The sequence below is a fragment of the Pseudorca crassidens genome, chromosome 8 (genome assembly GCF_039906515.1).
Source record: "Pseudorca crassidens isolate mPseCra1 chromosome 8, mPseCra1.hap1, whole genome shotgun sequence".
NCBI classification, from domain to species: Eukaryota; Metazoa; Chordata; class Mammalia; order Artiodactyla; family Delphinidae; genus Pseudorca; species Pseudorca crassidens.
The window spans coordinates 26816453-26829673 of record NC_090303.1 but is presented as its reverse complement, the minus strand read 5'-3'; the positions used below and the strand labels follow the sequence as shown (position 1 = coordinate 26829673).

Genomic DNA, 13221 nt, shown 5'->3' with positions numbered 1-13221 from the left:
TAAATTAGATGCAGAGGATATATTTGGAAAAGAGGTGTGAAACTGTTCATTTCAGGTGAGAAGAGTTTAACCATTGCTAACACTACTGAATTAAGGTACCTGCTGTTTTAGAATATCTATTGTTTACTAACTGTGACAAGAATATACGGTCCACAGTCAAAGATTATATTTTGCCTCTTAGTTCTTTCCCTTTGAAGAGAACATTAGCCTTGTAATAAGGAAGTCAAGCAAGGACAACATCTACTGGAAATCCTGAGTGCTTTGTTGGCATTGCCACGTTCCCAGCTGTTTTATGTTTATAATAACAATAGGGCGAACTGTAAGAGTGGTGCTATGTGCATTAAAGCTTGTTTCATTTCTAGTGTGTGATGACAGGTATTTATTGAGCTGTTCCAGACATATAGGAAGATGGAAAAATATCCATTAAAAGCTCCTAGTCATTTAGAAATATATTTTATCTTTTTTTTTTTTTAAGATTTTTTTTTTTTTTTTGATGTGGACCATTTTCACAGTCTCTATTGAATGTGTTACAATATTGCTTCTGTTGATTTTATGTTTAGGTTTTCTGGCCACATGGCACGTGGGATCTTAGCTCCCCAAGCAGGGATCAAACCCACAACCCCTGCCTTGGAAGGCAAAGTCTCAACCGCTGGACCACCAGGGAGGTCTAGAAATATATTTTAAAGAATTCAAAACTAAATTTGGTAGTTTTGGGGATCCAACTACATTTCTTACCAACTTCCCAAGCTGGTGAATTGGACAAAACCAGTCATAGGTTTTTTTGTTTTGAGAAAAGAAACACAGATTTCCTATATTTCATAAGAGGGTAGGGTGCCCAGTGCCCTGCAGATCTCCTTTGTGACACCTGTTTTCTGTACCCCCAGCTCTAGTTGACGCAGAAATGCGGTGACACGTGGCCTTGTTCCACTGAGGGGCAGCCAGTGTGTTTTCAGTCATTAAGCTTGCTCCTGGAGCCGAGAGAGCCTGAGGCAATCACCCGTAACTGATTTTCACCCAAGACTTTGCAGACATGCTGTGTGGGCTGTAGGCAATTAAGACAGTCTACAATGAAATCAGTCATATCTGGGGGGCATTGAGAATATGTACGAAGCACCGTGCCACATACACACATGCGTGTTTCCTGCCCACAAAAATCTGCATCTTTGTGGAGGAGAAAGTACACACAGACAGCTTGTTAACTCTATAATAAAAAATAAATACAAAATTGTAAGAAGTGTTGAAAGCAGTAACTGATAAGTGAATGAATAAGGAAGTGGTGTAGATAACACGGGCTTCGGGAAGAGAGGAGGGAGGCGCCATGAGGCTGGGGCAATTGGGAATGATCTGTAGGGGAAGAGGCTTGAGCAGAGCCCACGCCTCCACACTCCTGGGAATTTATTTGGGCACTTACAGCTCCAATAGGAGAGATTTTATGATGTGGCCAGGGAATCTCTCCGTCACTGAAAATGCCTAGGAACAATCCTGACAATGTCATCTCTAGAATCTGAAATGCAAGCAGTCTTTGAAATAAGTCCTTTATATTCTCTGGTGGCTTGAAATATGACTTAGGGTGATGGGCAACTAGGCGACGCTTTTTTGTTTTCTACAGACTCCTTTATGGGTGATGGGGTAGGGCAGATAGAATAGTGGCAGACCTAACTGTTCTGAGTGTGTGTGTGTGTGTGTGTGTGTGTGTGTGTGTGTGTGTGTGTGTTAGGAGCATTCAGTTTGAAAGTTGTGTTTCTACATCTTTTCTGCTCCTCGTTTTTATTTTCTGTATTTCTGACCCCAATCTTTCATTTGAGTTATCCCCAGAAATTCAGATCCAGTGTGATACTCATGGGAATAAATCTGTTATATTCCATGAATTTAATGCCCTTAGCTTCTTGAGTATAAGAAAACTGGAATCTGTTTTCTAAATTCTAAAATCCAGCTACATGTTTAACCCGTTATGAAAATGCCTTATTTTCTCCTTTTTAGATGCTTTTGGTTAAGAGAGGTTTTCGTAGGGGTAAAGTGAAGCTACCTTGGTCAGCAGATACTATATACAATACATATCTGAGACGGCTGTTAATCAAAAGGACAGGAAAACATAATTGTGTTAACTTTCTGGATTCTCTGCCTTGCATAATGATGTGAGAATTGCTTGGCATATTTCAGGACTTCTGAGCTCCCCCTGATGATGTCTGTCGGCTGATCTAATCAACAAACCCTGCAACTGTAGTAATTGTGTATCAGGTCCTTGTGATGAAACAAATGTTTCACAGTAAATTGCCAGAAGATTCAATTCTTCTGTATTCTGTGTGTATGTTTTTCTTGATTTGTTTTGTTTTTGCTTTTTTGGATGTTTTGTTTATTGTGCTCTGTTTTTTACTAATTTTTTTAAACAACTATCTTATGAAAAACATTGCTGTGTAAGAAATTTGTAGTAAGGTGTTGCTGAATCTGAATTCTGTTACCTTTCATTTAGCTTTATTTATTTTTCCATCTGTTTATTTGATCTTCTAGTCCTGACTGCAGCCACCATAAATTCTCATTTGCAGAGATGGATGTAACAATGACTAAAGCATGGATCAAAGCTTAGAAGGGGTGTCTGTGTTTGTCTGTGGGGGGTGTGTGTGTGTGTGTGTGTGTATGCATGTGAGATGTCTTGATCCATTTGTTTATTTCTCTGGGGAATTCTCAAGCAATTAAGTCAACCTATTGCAAATAGAGCCCTCTCTGTACATTCTGATTTGATAGGAGAATGGGTAATTCCTGTTAATGACTAGTACATCTGTTCAATCATATTGTTTTGTATTGATGCTTAATTAGGTGTCAAGTTGGAAGAGAGGGAGAATGTGAAAGCATGATTCCCTTTTAAATGTCAGAAAGGCTTCCTAAATTACCTGTCTTTTTAACGTACACAGAACACTTTGACAGGCATTGTGTTCTTCTGACCTTAAAACATTTATACTGTCTTGGAGAAGTGTAATGTTCCCTAGGAAGTGAGCTGTATGTATTGCAACTGGTTTGCCTTGAATGTCACTCATGTCCAGTTTCTTGTGGAGTGACCCGTGTCAACCTTCAGCTGGCAACAGAAGGAGAGCTTCCCATCGATAATACATTTTTCGGTTAAATAGCTTTCTTTTCTCTGGGAGGGTTTTCTTTAGAAAATATTGTTCCAAATAAAATTGAGGCTATATTGTTTAAAAGTATAACTTGCTTTTTATCTAGATGTATTTAGATATAAGCAAATGAAAGACCAATTGCATATTTTTTTTAAATGATATGATCACACTGAATCTGTTTCTAGAATACAGATAGACTAATGCGTAGGCTTATTCAGTGAATAACAGCGAGCATTTATAAATATAACTCTTGAAAACAGAATGGGAAAAGATTTGTAGTAGAATGGAGAGTGACTAAGGAGCTAACTACATTATTGGGGAGTTATGAGTGCCACAGTATGGAAGCCTTTTAGCCGGCTTGTAGGTGTAATTTTCATTTTTTATTGATGTCCGTGGGTCAGTTGAGGTCAAAGATTATTACTCTTTACTGACAACTCATGCTGTGTCACAAGGCAATATGATGTGTTCTAATAAAAGTATGTATTATGTATGAGATCCTGTAACAATTAAAAAGGGGGAATTGACAGCACAGAAAATCAAGTTCTTAAAAAGGAATAGTTGAGGCTTGCTTGAGTAGAAGACTGATCTTGTTTAATCACCTAGTCTATCAGCATTTGGAGTGTTTCTTGTGGCTTTCCATAACAAAGGAGAAGGATGTTAATATGATATTCAAAAAATGAATAAAGCGTTGTTGATTGTAGTAACTTCAGTTAGAAGCCTCTTGTCAAAAGAAAAAGAGTTATGTGGGTTAAGGCAGTCTAGTAACAATCTGGCAATTTTCAAGTCTCTTCAATTCTCTGTTTAATATTGTCATATTAGTAATCCTTTTTTCTAACTATACCTTAAGATAGTAAAATATAAGAATATGTAAAGGAAACTGTAAGCCATCTCTAGATTCTAGACACAGTGGATAATATTTAATCATCCATTGTTGTAGGTTCTTTGCAAGTCCTCCCTTTCACACATTTTATCAATATTTAATGTTTTGTAAATAGTGCTCAGGATTCTTCTTTGTAAACTACATTCTAAATTTGGATAAGATTATTTTCTTTTATGTTTTAGGTAAGAGTAGAAAATAAAAATCTACTTTCCATTATATATTGCCATAGTTTTATACAGAATGAAATTTTACCTTACTGAATTTATTTCTGTTTTCTTTGTATCAGTTCTGTAAGTTATTGCTTAGAGAACTAATCCATGCATATCTTAAATGCAGTGAGGAATCTCACACTAATTTCCAGAGAACTGGACAAATATTTTGAGGAATGACTGTGCTAAAATTACCCAGTAAGTTTGGAAATGCTATAATGAGATTACATAATATCTTAATCTTTATAGTTTATTTTTGTGTTAATATTTATTTGCTAAAATTTTTATTTTTGACAGTATTGGAGTAGAAGTTATATGTAAGTTAATGCTGTAACTGAGCATACTTTCTGTATTATATTGATGCAAAAATATGTATAATGATAATATATAAATCAAATAGCTGCAGTTTTTAAGCTTCTTACTAATTTGTTCAGCAAATAAAACTGAAGATCAGTTAATTTCATTTTCTTTTTCTAATAATAGAATGTTTCTTAGACATAGAAAAAATACTGAGGGGGATTTTAATAAAAGCATGAAAATGACAAACAGTTGTATAACATTCTAGGCCTGTACTCTTGTAATGAAATTGCACATTAAGCATCTCATAGAATTTCATTATAATGAAAGTTATTTTTTAATCTTCTCTAGAACAAGTGATTTTCTAGTGGGGCTCTGTGTAAAGGGCACAGTTATTTCAATGTTGTAACTTAGAGTTACAAGTACTGGATGCAGAGGAAGTTAGAGTCAGATTGACCAGTTAGCGGGCTACTGCAACAGTCCATACACTAGAGGGAAAAGTCCCTAAAAGCAGTGACAGTGAGAATGGAAAGGAGGAAGGGATGGCAAAGAGTTACTCATGTAATAGAATTAACATTAATTCACTAAACATTTAATGAGTTCCTACTGTGTGTCAAGTTCCTACTATGGTCATTTTGATTGTTGCCATGAAGATAAGAGTGAGCTTGGCAAACAAATAATTACTATGAAATTCAATACCATTGTGATATTGTAAGTAAATTGAATGATATCCGGAGAGATCTGCTGAGAGGTAAGTATTTGCATTTGGTCTTTAAAGGATGATTGGAAATTTTCTAGGAGAAGGATTTCAAGGAATAGATGATTCCAGCAGAGAAAGTAGAATGTGAAGAGTTTGTACATTAGGATAAAGAAGAGTACGTGTTGTTGTCAGTAACATGCCACACTGAAATTATTTCAGATTTGTGAATTTTTATACAAAATGATGTTAAGATGAACTCATGTTATTCTGGAGTGAGAATGATATAAAGATCATTTTTTTTTTTTTTTTAAATTTCATTTATTTATTTATTTTTGGCTGTGCTGGGTCTTCTTTTCTGTGCGTGGGCTTTCTCTAGTTGCGGCGAGCGGGGGCCACTCTTCATCGCGGTGCGCGGGCCTCTCACTGCCGCGGCCTCTCTTGTTGCGGAGCACAAGCTCCAGACGCACAGGCTCAGTAGTTGTGGCTCACAGGCCCAGCCGCTCCACAGCATGTGGGATCTTCCCGGACCGGGGCACGAACCCGTGTCCCCTGCATTGACAGGCAGACTCTCAACCACTGCGCCACCAGGGAAGCCCAAGGATCATTGTTACGTGCAGCAAAAGAAGAGAAAATATTGTTAGAAGTTAGGATTGGAAATATAGGAGGTGCCAGTTTATGGAAGCTTCTCATAAAACATTAAAATGTAACTTACTGGGACGTACTTGGAAATTTGTGAACAGGGAGTGAAATGATACGTTCTAGTTATTCTGAGTAACAAATTCATAGGGCTTTAATTTGTTGTTGTTATTGTTGAATAATAGAATGCCAATCCTTAAGCAGCTACCTAGGGAAATGAGGCTGGATTAAAGAATTTGTAGAATATGTAAAATAACACATTCCTTGGAATTAATAATCTCTAACAGTTTAAAAGAAGATAAAGTGGTATGTTGATTTGTTTAAAGTCTAAAAATGCAGAAATAGAGATATTCTGTTTCCACTTTAATTTCAGATTCTGCTTTTGGCTGTGAATGAGATATCAGCTATGGTGTCATTACTTTCCCACTTCATAGAACTTAATAAGCTTTTAAAAGTAATTTTAGCCATCAGCAAAGCCAGACAATGTTAAATAGCAACCTCAGTGTATTTCTACACAATTTGTGTAGCTGCTTTTCTCTGAAGAATGTAAACATTTACTCTAGTATGCCAGTACTTCAACTTCATAGGGAAAGACCTTTAATAATCCCTTGGGTTGAAGTTTCTGCAGATGATGCGGAATCTTCCCATCATCAAAGCAGTCGAAGTCTATGTAGCTGGGCAAATTGGCAGTGGTATGAAGTGCTGGATCAAAGCTGGTGGAGGTGGACAGTGCCCCAAAATTGTTAGCTCTGATTGCATTGCCATTGCTGATGCAGTGGCTTCATCCCTGTTGGATTGTCTAATTTTTGCTCTAGGGAAACAATGTTCCCTTTATTTTTCTCATTCCAAAATGACCTGACATAATTTTACAGACATTTTGTATGAAAATTCAGACATTTGAAATGTAAATTTTTCCCCACATGACTTTAATAGAAAGTGTATGGTCTCTGTGTCAGCCCAGATTATGTTTATCTATTCTCCATTCCATTAATTAAGAAAAAAAGAGAAGTTACTGGATTTAAGACCATGCTTTCCCAGTTGAGCCTGTTTACCATGCCTTGTGCATAAATGTGGATATCCCATTTTGGCCATTCTCCTTGCTTTCCCCCAAAGAGTTGTTCATTTTTTAATTTAATATTTTATTAATACTTTCTTGGGCAACTATTTTATCCCAGTGCAAAGCTAAGTGCTTTGGATTTCAGATGAGAACGACCTTCTCTTGTGTTGTTTACATTTTACTAGAGGAAAGAGGCTGAAAACAAGTAAGTAGACGAATATCATAATTGCAGAGTTGTGAGTGTCCTGAAGAAACAATAAGGGCCTGATGTGAAGGACAGGAGGCAGGGCAAAGAGATGGATTTAGCTAGTGTGGGCAGGAATGTGTCTGTGAGGTGTTGACCTTTGCCCTGGGGTTTAAAGGAATGAGAAGACGTGGAAGGGAAATACGGTAGGCAGAAGAAAGAGTAGGCAAGAACATGCTATTCAGTGGTGGTGTCAAATTCTGGAGTGGCAAGTTCAAGATCTATATCTCTTACATCTCTGCTGTAGCAAGGAGTGGTCTAGGAGAAGGGTTGGCTCAGGAGTTATTTGCCATTTGGGTTCATTTTCCCTTTTGAGAGTCTATGTGCTAAAGATTCTCCAATTCATTAGCTGAAATGTTAGGGAGCAAAACCCCCAGCCAGGGTTATAGAGATCAACCAAGACCACCTCCCCATAGTAGCTTGACTACCCAAATCTTGCGTCACCCACTATGTGCAGTAGAAAATAACATGTATGGTCATACAACTCAAAAAATATGATTTCAGCCCTTCTTTAAACCTTTCCTTATTAGCCACTTAGAACTCCTGAAGAGAATGTGAAAGATGGCGGCCTAAGGTGTAGAAGTAGCAGATGCTACAGCTCTTCAGTATTTAGTGCAATAAAGTTGTGTTTCATGGAAATGTTCAAATATAACTATAGGTAAAATGTGGAGATGCACGAATATGAGCTACATTTCTCTGCAGGGAGCCAACCTAATGACTGCTGTAAACAGATCACCATTTATTGATGTGTCATTGATCTACACAGTAAAAATCAGTGTTATTCAAATCCATTGTCCACACTGAAAAGATGTGTACTTGAACTGTAAAGATAAGTGAACATTATTTTTCCTAACAATAAATTGAACATAAACAAAAAATTTCATACAAATAAACATAGTCTTAAAAGAGATTTGGTTTCACAATTCCATGTGAAATAGAGCAAAGCAATCATATGTTCCATTATAACTGGATTAAAAAGGCTGTATCATTTTAGTTTATAGGACTGTTAATTGTATATCTTAAAAGTTTCAATGATTATTTGAACGATAGTAAATAGTGCATTGTTTAAAGTTTTTGGTAATGAGTCAAAAATTTTCAGATGTGCAAAAGTAAATTTTCATCTTTTTAGGAGAAACTCCATATTATTTTTTAGAAATATGCATTTATTTTTAGTCTCCTTTCTTTTTCTATACTCTCCTCCTCACTCCTCCCAACTTCCATGTGTCCCTCTTCCTCGCTCCTTCTCTTGAGTTCTTTTCCTTTGGGGCCATTGAATCTCTTTCAATTCCTTCTGCTTCATTTTTCTTCATTTAATCTTATATACTACCAGGCAGCTGTGTTATAAATTCAGGGAGAGTTGGTTAATCAGGAACATGTTATTTCCCCTGGGCTTCCCAGCTCTGTGCACTCCTCTGGATTTTTCTGATGAAGAGGAGAGATATTGTGATGGGCATAATGGAGTCTCTTCCATTAATTCTGTTGCCTGCCCATTCGTCCCGTAAACTTCCCCTTCTGTCAAATCAGAAGAGTGAACATAGAGAACAAGACCAGCTTGGCTGGAAATGAGAACACCTTTACCATAATCCTGAGAGAGGTGTTTGCTTTAGATGGAAAATATATACACTGTTCTTGAATTTATCCAAAGATATTTCCATGGCCTGTCTGAGAAATCCAGCAGGAAGAATCTGATAGAGAGTCAAGAATAAGGTTCTAATTTGTGCCCTAGCATTAATATAAAGATAAGTATATTTACTTCTTAAACTTTAGTTGTTTAAAAGAAATAGGAAAACCAAATTAACTTCCCATTGTAGTGGCATTTTGCATGATGCACTTTGTGATCTCAGAGTAAAAAATTATATACAGAGTAGAGTTCTTTAAACAAACCTTCATGGCCGTCTCTCTCATGGCCTAGTTGGGGCTTTTAGCAGCTCCCTTTGTATCCACAGGTAGACAAGAACACAGGAGTTCTATAGATAGGTCCTTAACCACGTTTTGAAATTGTTGGGCTACTCCTTTGATCCAAAATTATGTGCTGTTTTTGGCTTTTGCTCTATCCTTGTCTCTAGTTGCTCTTCTCTTCCTAGAGCTCTCTACTCTTCTTATCTAGCCTCTTTGAACTGTTATTTCTGTGGGCAACTTCTTTGGTTCTTGGTTCCAGCTTTCCTTTTGGACACTTGTGTTGGAGCGTCTTTATATCCATAGTCCAAAGAACCTGGCTGAAACCAGACCCAGTCCGCTTCTAAACCCCAAACCAAGTTCTAGAACTTACCATTTGGCCAGAAAAAATACTAAACTTACATGGGATATTTATTAATCATTATCACCTGTTTTGCCCTTAGTTGCTGATTGTATCTCTTTTTTTTTTTTTTAATAGCAGGGAGAAGACATAAATTCTCACTTTGCCCTTTACATGCATATATTTTTATTCACTCTTTTCATTTTGTTTAAATCTTAGTGTAAGCACAGACAAAAATAGGGCAGTCAGATGGCCACAACTAAGTCAGCTGCATCCATTGTTTTCTGCTAGGCATTAGGAATTGGATGTCTGAGACGCTTCTAATTTTTTCTGAAAGTTTTATAATTTTTCTTGTAAATTCCACAGTGTTAATGATCACTAAAAAGCAATATAGAAATGTTATAAAAGGTAGATCTTATTTTAGATAGTTGCCTAATAATTTATAAGATAAATATACCACAATTTCTTTTGCACCAGAAGAACTTTCTAACAGTTTTGCCTCCATACAAAAAGATTGTTAGTAAGATAATGAACAGCTACCCCAGGAAGTATTCGGAGAATTGGCATGATAATTTTTTATGGGTAATGTATATGGAAAGCTTCCATTAAGTAGGAAAGTGGACTGCAAGCCTGAGGTATATGCAGATTCTAGGACTAAAATAATGTTTATTACATGCATTAATTGGATAAATAACTTCAGTTAAAGATTCATTTGCAAGGGGCTTCCCTGGTGGCGCAGTGGTTGAGAGTCCGTCTGCCGATGCAGGGGACACGGGTTCGTACCCCGGTCCGCGAAGAGCTGCGGAGCGGCTGGGCCCGTGAGCCGTGGCCGCTGAGCCTGCGCGTCTGGAGCCTGTGCTCCGCAACGGGAGAGGCCACAACAGTGAGAGGCCCGCGTACCACAGAAAAAAAAAAAAAAAAAAAGATTCATTTGCAGGATGTTCAAAGGTGATGTAAATGCCTGTGAAGCTACTTTTTCCCTGCTGTGATCAAGAGATAGGAGAACATGATGTCGAACTTGGAGGCAATACACCATGGATAGTTGAAAAGACTGTTCTCCAGATAGCAAGAGATGCAGCATTGGGCTTTTTCTTTTCCTATACTACAGTGACCTAGAACTGATAGCGTGAATTCTAATGGAGTGCTTGCCCTCAAATTCCTTTGTATTTTCTGAGTAGCCATAAGGGAGTCCATTCAGCCTCTCTTTTACAGAAGGAACATTTTAAGGGAAAATATACAGGATGTCAGGCCTGTGGGAGGCTGCTGAGTCACATATGATTCACAGATCTGGCTTCAGAAATCTTTCGATTTTCACATTACTAAACGGGGTGGTCTGTTTTAAAACTGCTTGTTGAAATCCACATTGGGGTGTGCTCTAAATGGAGCATGAGGAATGTGACCGAATGACTATTAATGAAAAAAAAATTAGAAGCCTGCAACAGTTCATTCGGAATGTTGATGTTTAATTCATGTTGCTGGCTGCTTTGTGATTCCTTCCTGTTCCGTAAAGACGATGAGTTCTGTGGGCTTGCCGTCTTACAGTTGGCCCCTCGAGCCGAAGTCCTGTCTTCTTTTCATCAGGGCTTGTGAAATGCTTCATACCTGTTTCTAAAATGACCGAATGAGATCAGTTTCTAAGCCTTTCCTTCTGACTGCAGAAGAATTATTTCAAATGTGGAAGATACAAATAACAGCACAAATGAGTCTTTCTGTGAAGAGATCGACCATTTTATTTTAAAATGCTTATTTCATATTTATAGAAATAGTTTACATTCCAGTAATCATCTTGTCATTTGTTTCATAGTAAAGGAAAATAACCTAAGACTTTTGATTTTTAATTTTTTTGTTATGAATTGTGAATTATCTGATATTAAAGATTTATTTTAACTAGAATAATGTTTTTAGTTTGTATTTAAAATGGACTTCTAAGTAACTATATATACATGAATCATGCTTTACAGTGTATTTTTATTAAAAAAATTTTTTTTTTTTTAAAATTTTGGCCAAGCCACGCAGCTAGCGGGATCTCAGTTCCCTGACCAGGGATCGAACCTGGGCCACGGCAGTGACAGCGCTGAATCCTAACCACTAGACCACCAGGGAACTCCCTACAGTGTTTTTTAAATTTACTAAATGCATGACATAGAAGCTTCAATTGGATTTAGCTAAAGTGCAAACTTTTTCTCCCTGATATTTTTTTCTGTTTAATTGCCTAGATTTCGGTCTATTTTTCCACATATAATACATCAAAGGTCATGATTTTATAATGTTGTTATTTAAACATTAGCAATTATGACATAATTTAGAAAATTAATTCAAATAAAAGTTTGAAATTGTGACCAAAAAATTGAAAATGATTTCTTTTCCTGTAGTACTTCAACATTTATATAAACTTCTCACCAATGGCTGACAGTCTTTGCAAGGAGTTATTTGACAGTGCTAAAAATTGTAATATTTCCACCATTTGGTAAGCATAAACTCATTTTAAAACACAGTTATTGTTAAGTTCACTATGTTAATGGAGAAAAAACTATTTGATTAAAAACAGTGGTTTAGCTTTGTGTTTCTGTTGAGCAGATCAGGAAGGGGAGCTGGCTCTAATTCCTATCCAAGAAGCAATCTTTTGCTTGGATTACTTAGTGCGCTCAGACCATTGGAGGGGAGCACAAGGGCAGTGAACATGCTGCTCAGGCAGAGCGTCAAAGAGAACCACATGTCTGTGCGGACAAAAAGGTTGAAAGCAATTAAATTGTAATGTATTTTATATTTGAAAAGACCTTTCCTATTTTTCTAGAATCCTGTGGTTAATACTAAAAGGAATAAAAATGTTACAGAATGGGTACTTTTAAGATGTTCCTTTCTGACGGTCTTCAGAGAGAGTTACTGTTTTTCTAATTTGCGAGTTAACACGTTCGCATGGATGGCTTTTTGATCGATAAATAAGCTCTGTCCTGGAATAGCTATCAGACAAACTATACTATGAGCTATCTTTAAAATGAGCACCATACAAGTCGGTCTGGGCCCAGACTTTTATATTCTTGCATTTGTTTGTGTATTTGAACCTGCGTTATGAACACAAGGCCAACCGAAAGAGTCATATTTTCCATTCATAGTTGAAGGATTAAATGTTGCTTCCAGAATATTTTATGTTTAAAAACACATCAGGGCTGACTCTACATCTGACCTGCTACTCTGTGTCAAATCTGTGTGCCGTGTTGTGTATAGTATGAAAGTCAGTGGCTGTGTACCTAATGCTGGGGATGCCATGATGTTATGTTAATGAAAGCAGCAAATTCATGGTTTTGTAAATACAGCAACTAGTGCTTGTTTATTTGATAATCTGGATGAAAACTTAATTTGAGGAAAAATTGTAGCATTAAATAATCATGTGCATATTTCTTTTAAGGAAGAAAACACCTGGATTTTCTCAGTTGCAGTATTTAAATCCTTATTTTCTAACTATAACTTTCCTCTTGCTGTGTAAAAATAAGACTTCGGTAATTGTCATTTTCTCTATTTACATCAGTGAAACAGACTTATAACCCAGGCCTATGAAAGTGTATAAAATAGAAAACACAAGACATTTGTAAGTTAGGATGAGAGGAGTGTTGGGGGTAATCTGGTGGTTTAATGATGAGAGCAAGCCATGTTTCAGATCATATTGATTAGCATTTATTAAGATGGTAGACTCTATTGGCTTCTAAGGGCAAATGCTCAGCTCTGCCACTTACTAATTCTGTGACCTTCGGCAAGTAATTTAACCTCTCTATGCCTCAGTTTCCTCAGTCTGTAAAGTGAGATTCATAATAGTATCTGCCTCATAGAATTATTGTGAGAATTAGAGTTTTTTCA

The 13221-nt window shown here is 36.9% G+C and overlaps 1 protein-coding gene and 1 non-coding gene across 7 annotated transcripts in view; one reads left to right on the top strand and one right to left on the bottom strand.

Annotated features, from left to right (window-relative positions):
• CACNA2D1 (calcium voltage-gated channel auxiliary subunit alpha2delta 1) overlaps positions 1–13221 on the top strand; it is a 512643-nt gene that overhangs the window by 63862 nt on the left and 435560 nt on the right. The gene's annotated exons all lie outside the window — the stretch shown is intronic.
• Positions 11401–11472, bottom strand: TRNAD-GUC (transfer RNA aspartic acid (anticodon GUC)). The gene has a single exon. It is a non-coding gene; the product is annotated as a tRNA-Asp (tRNA).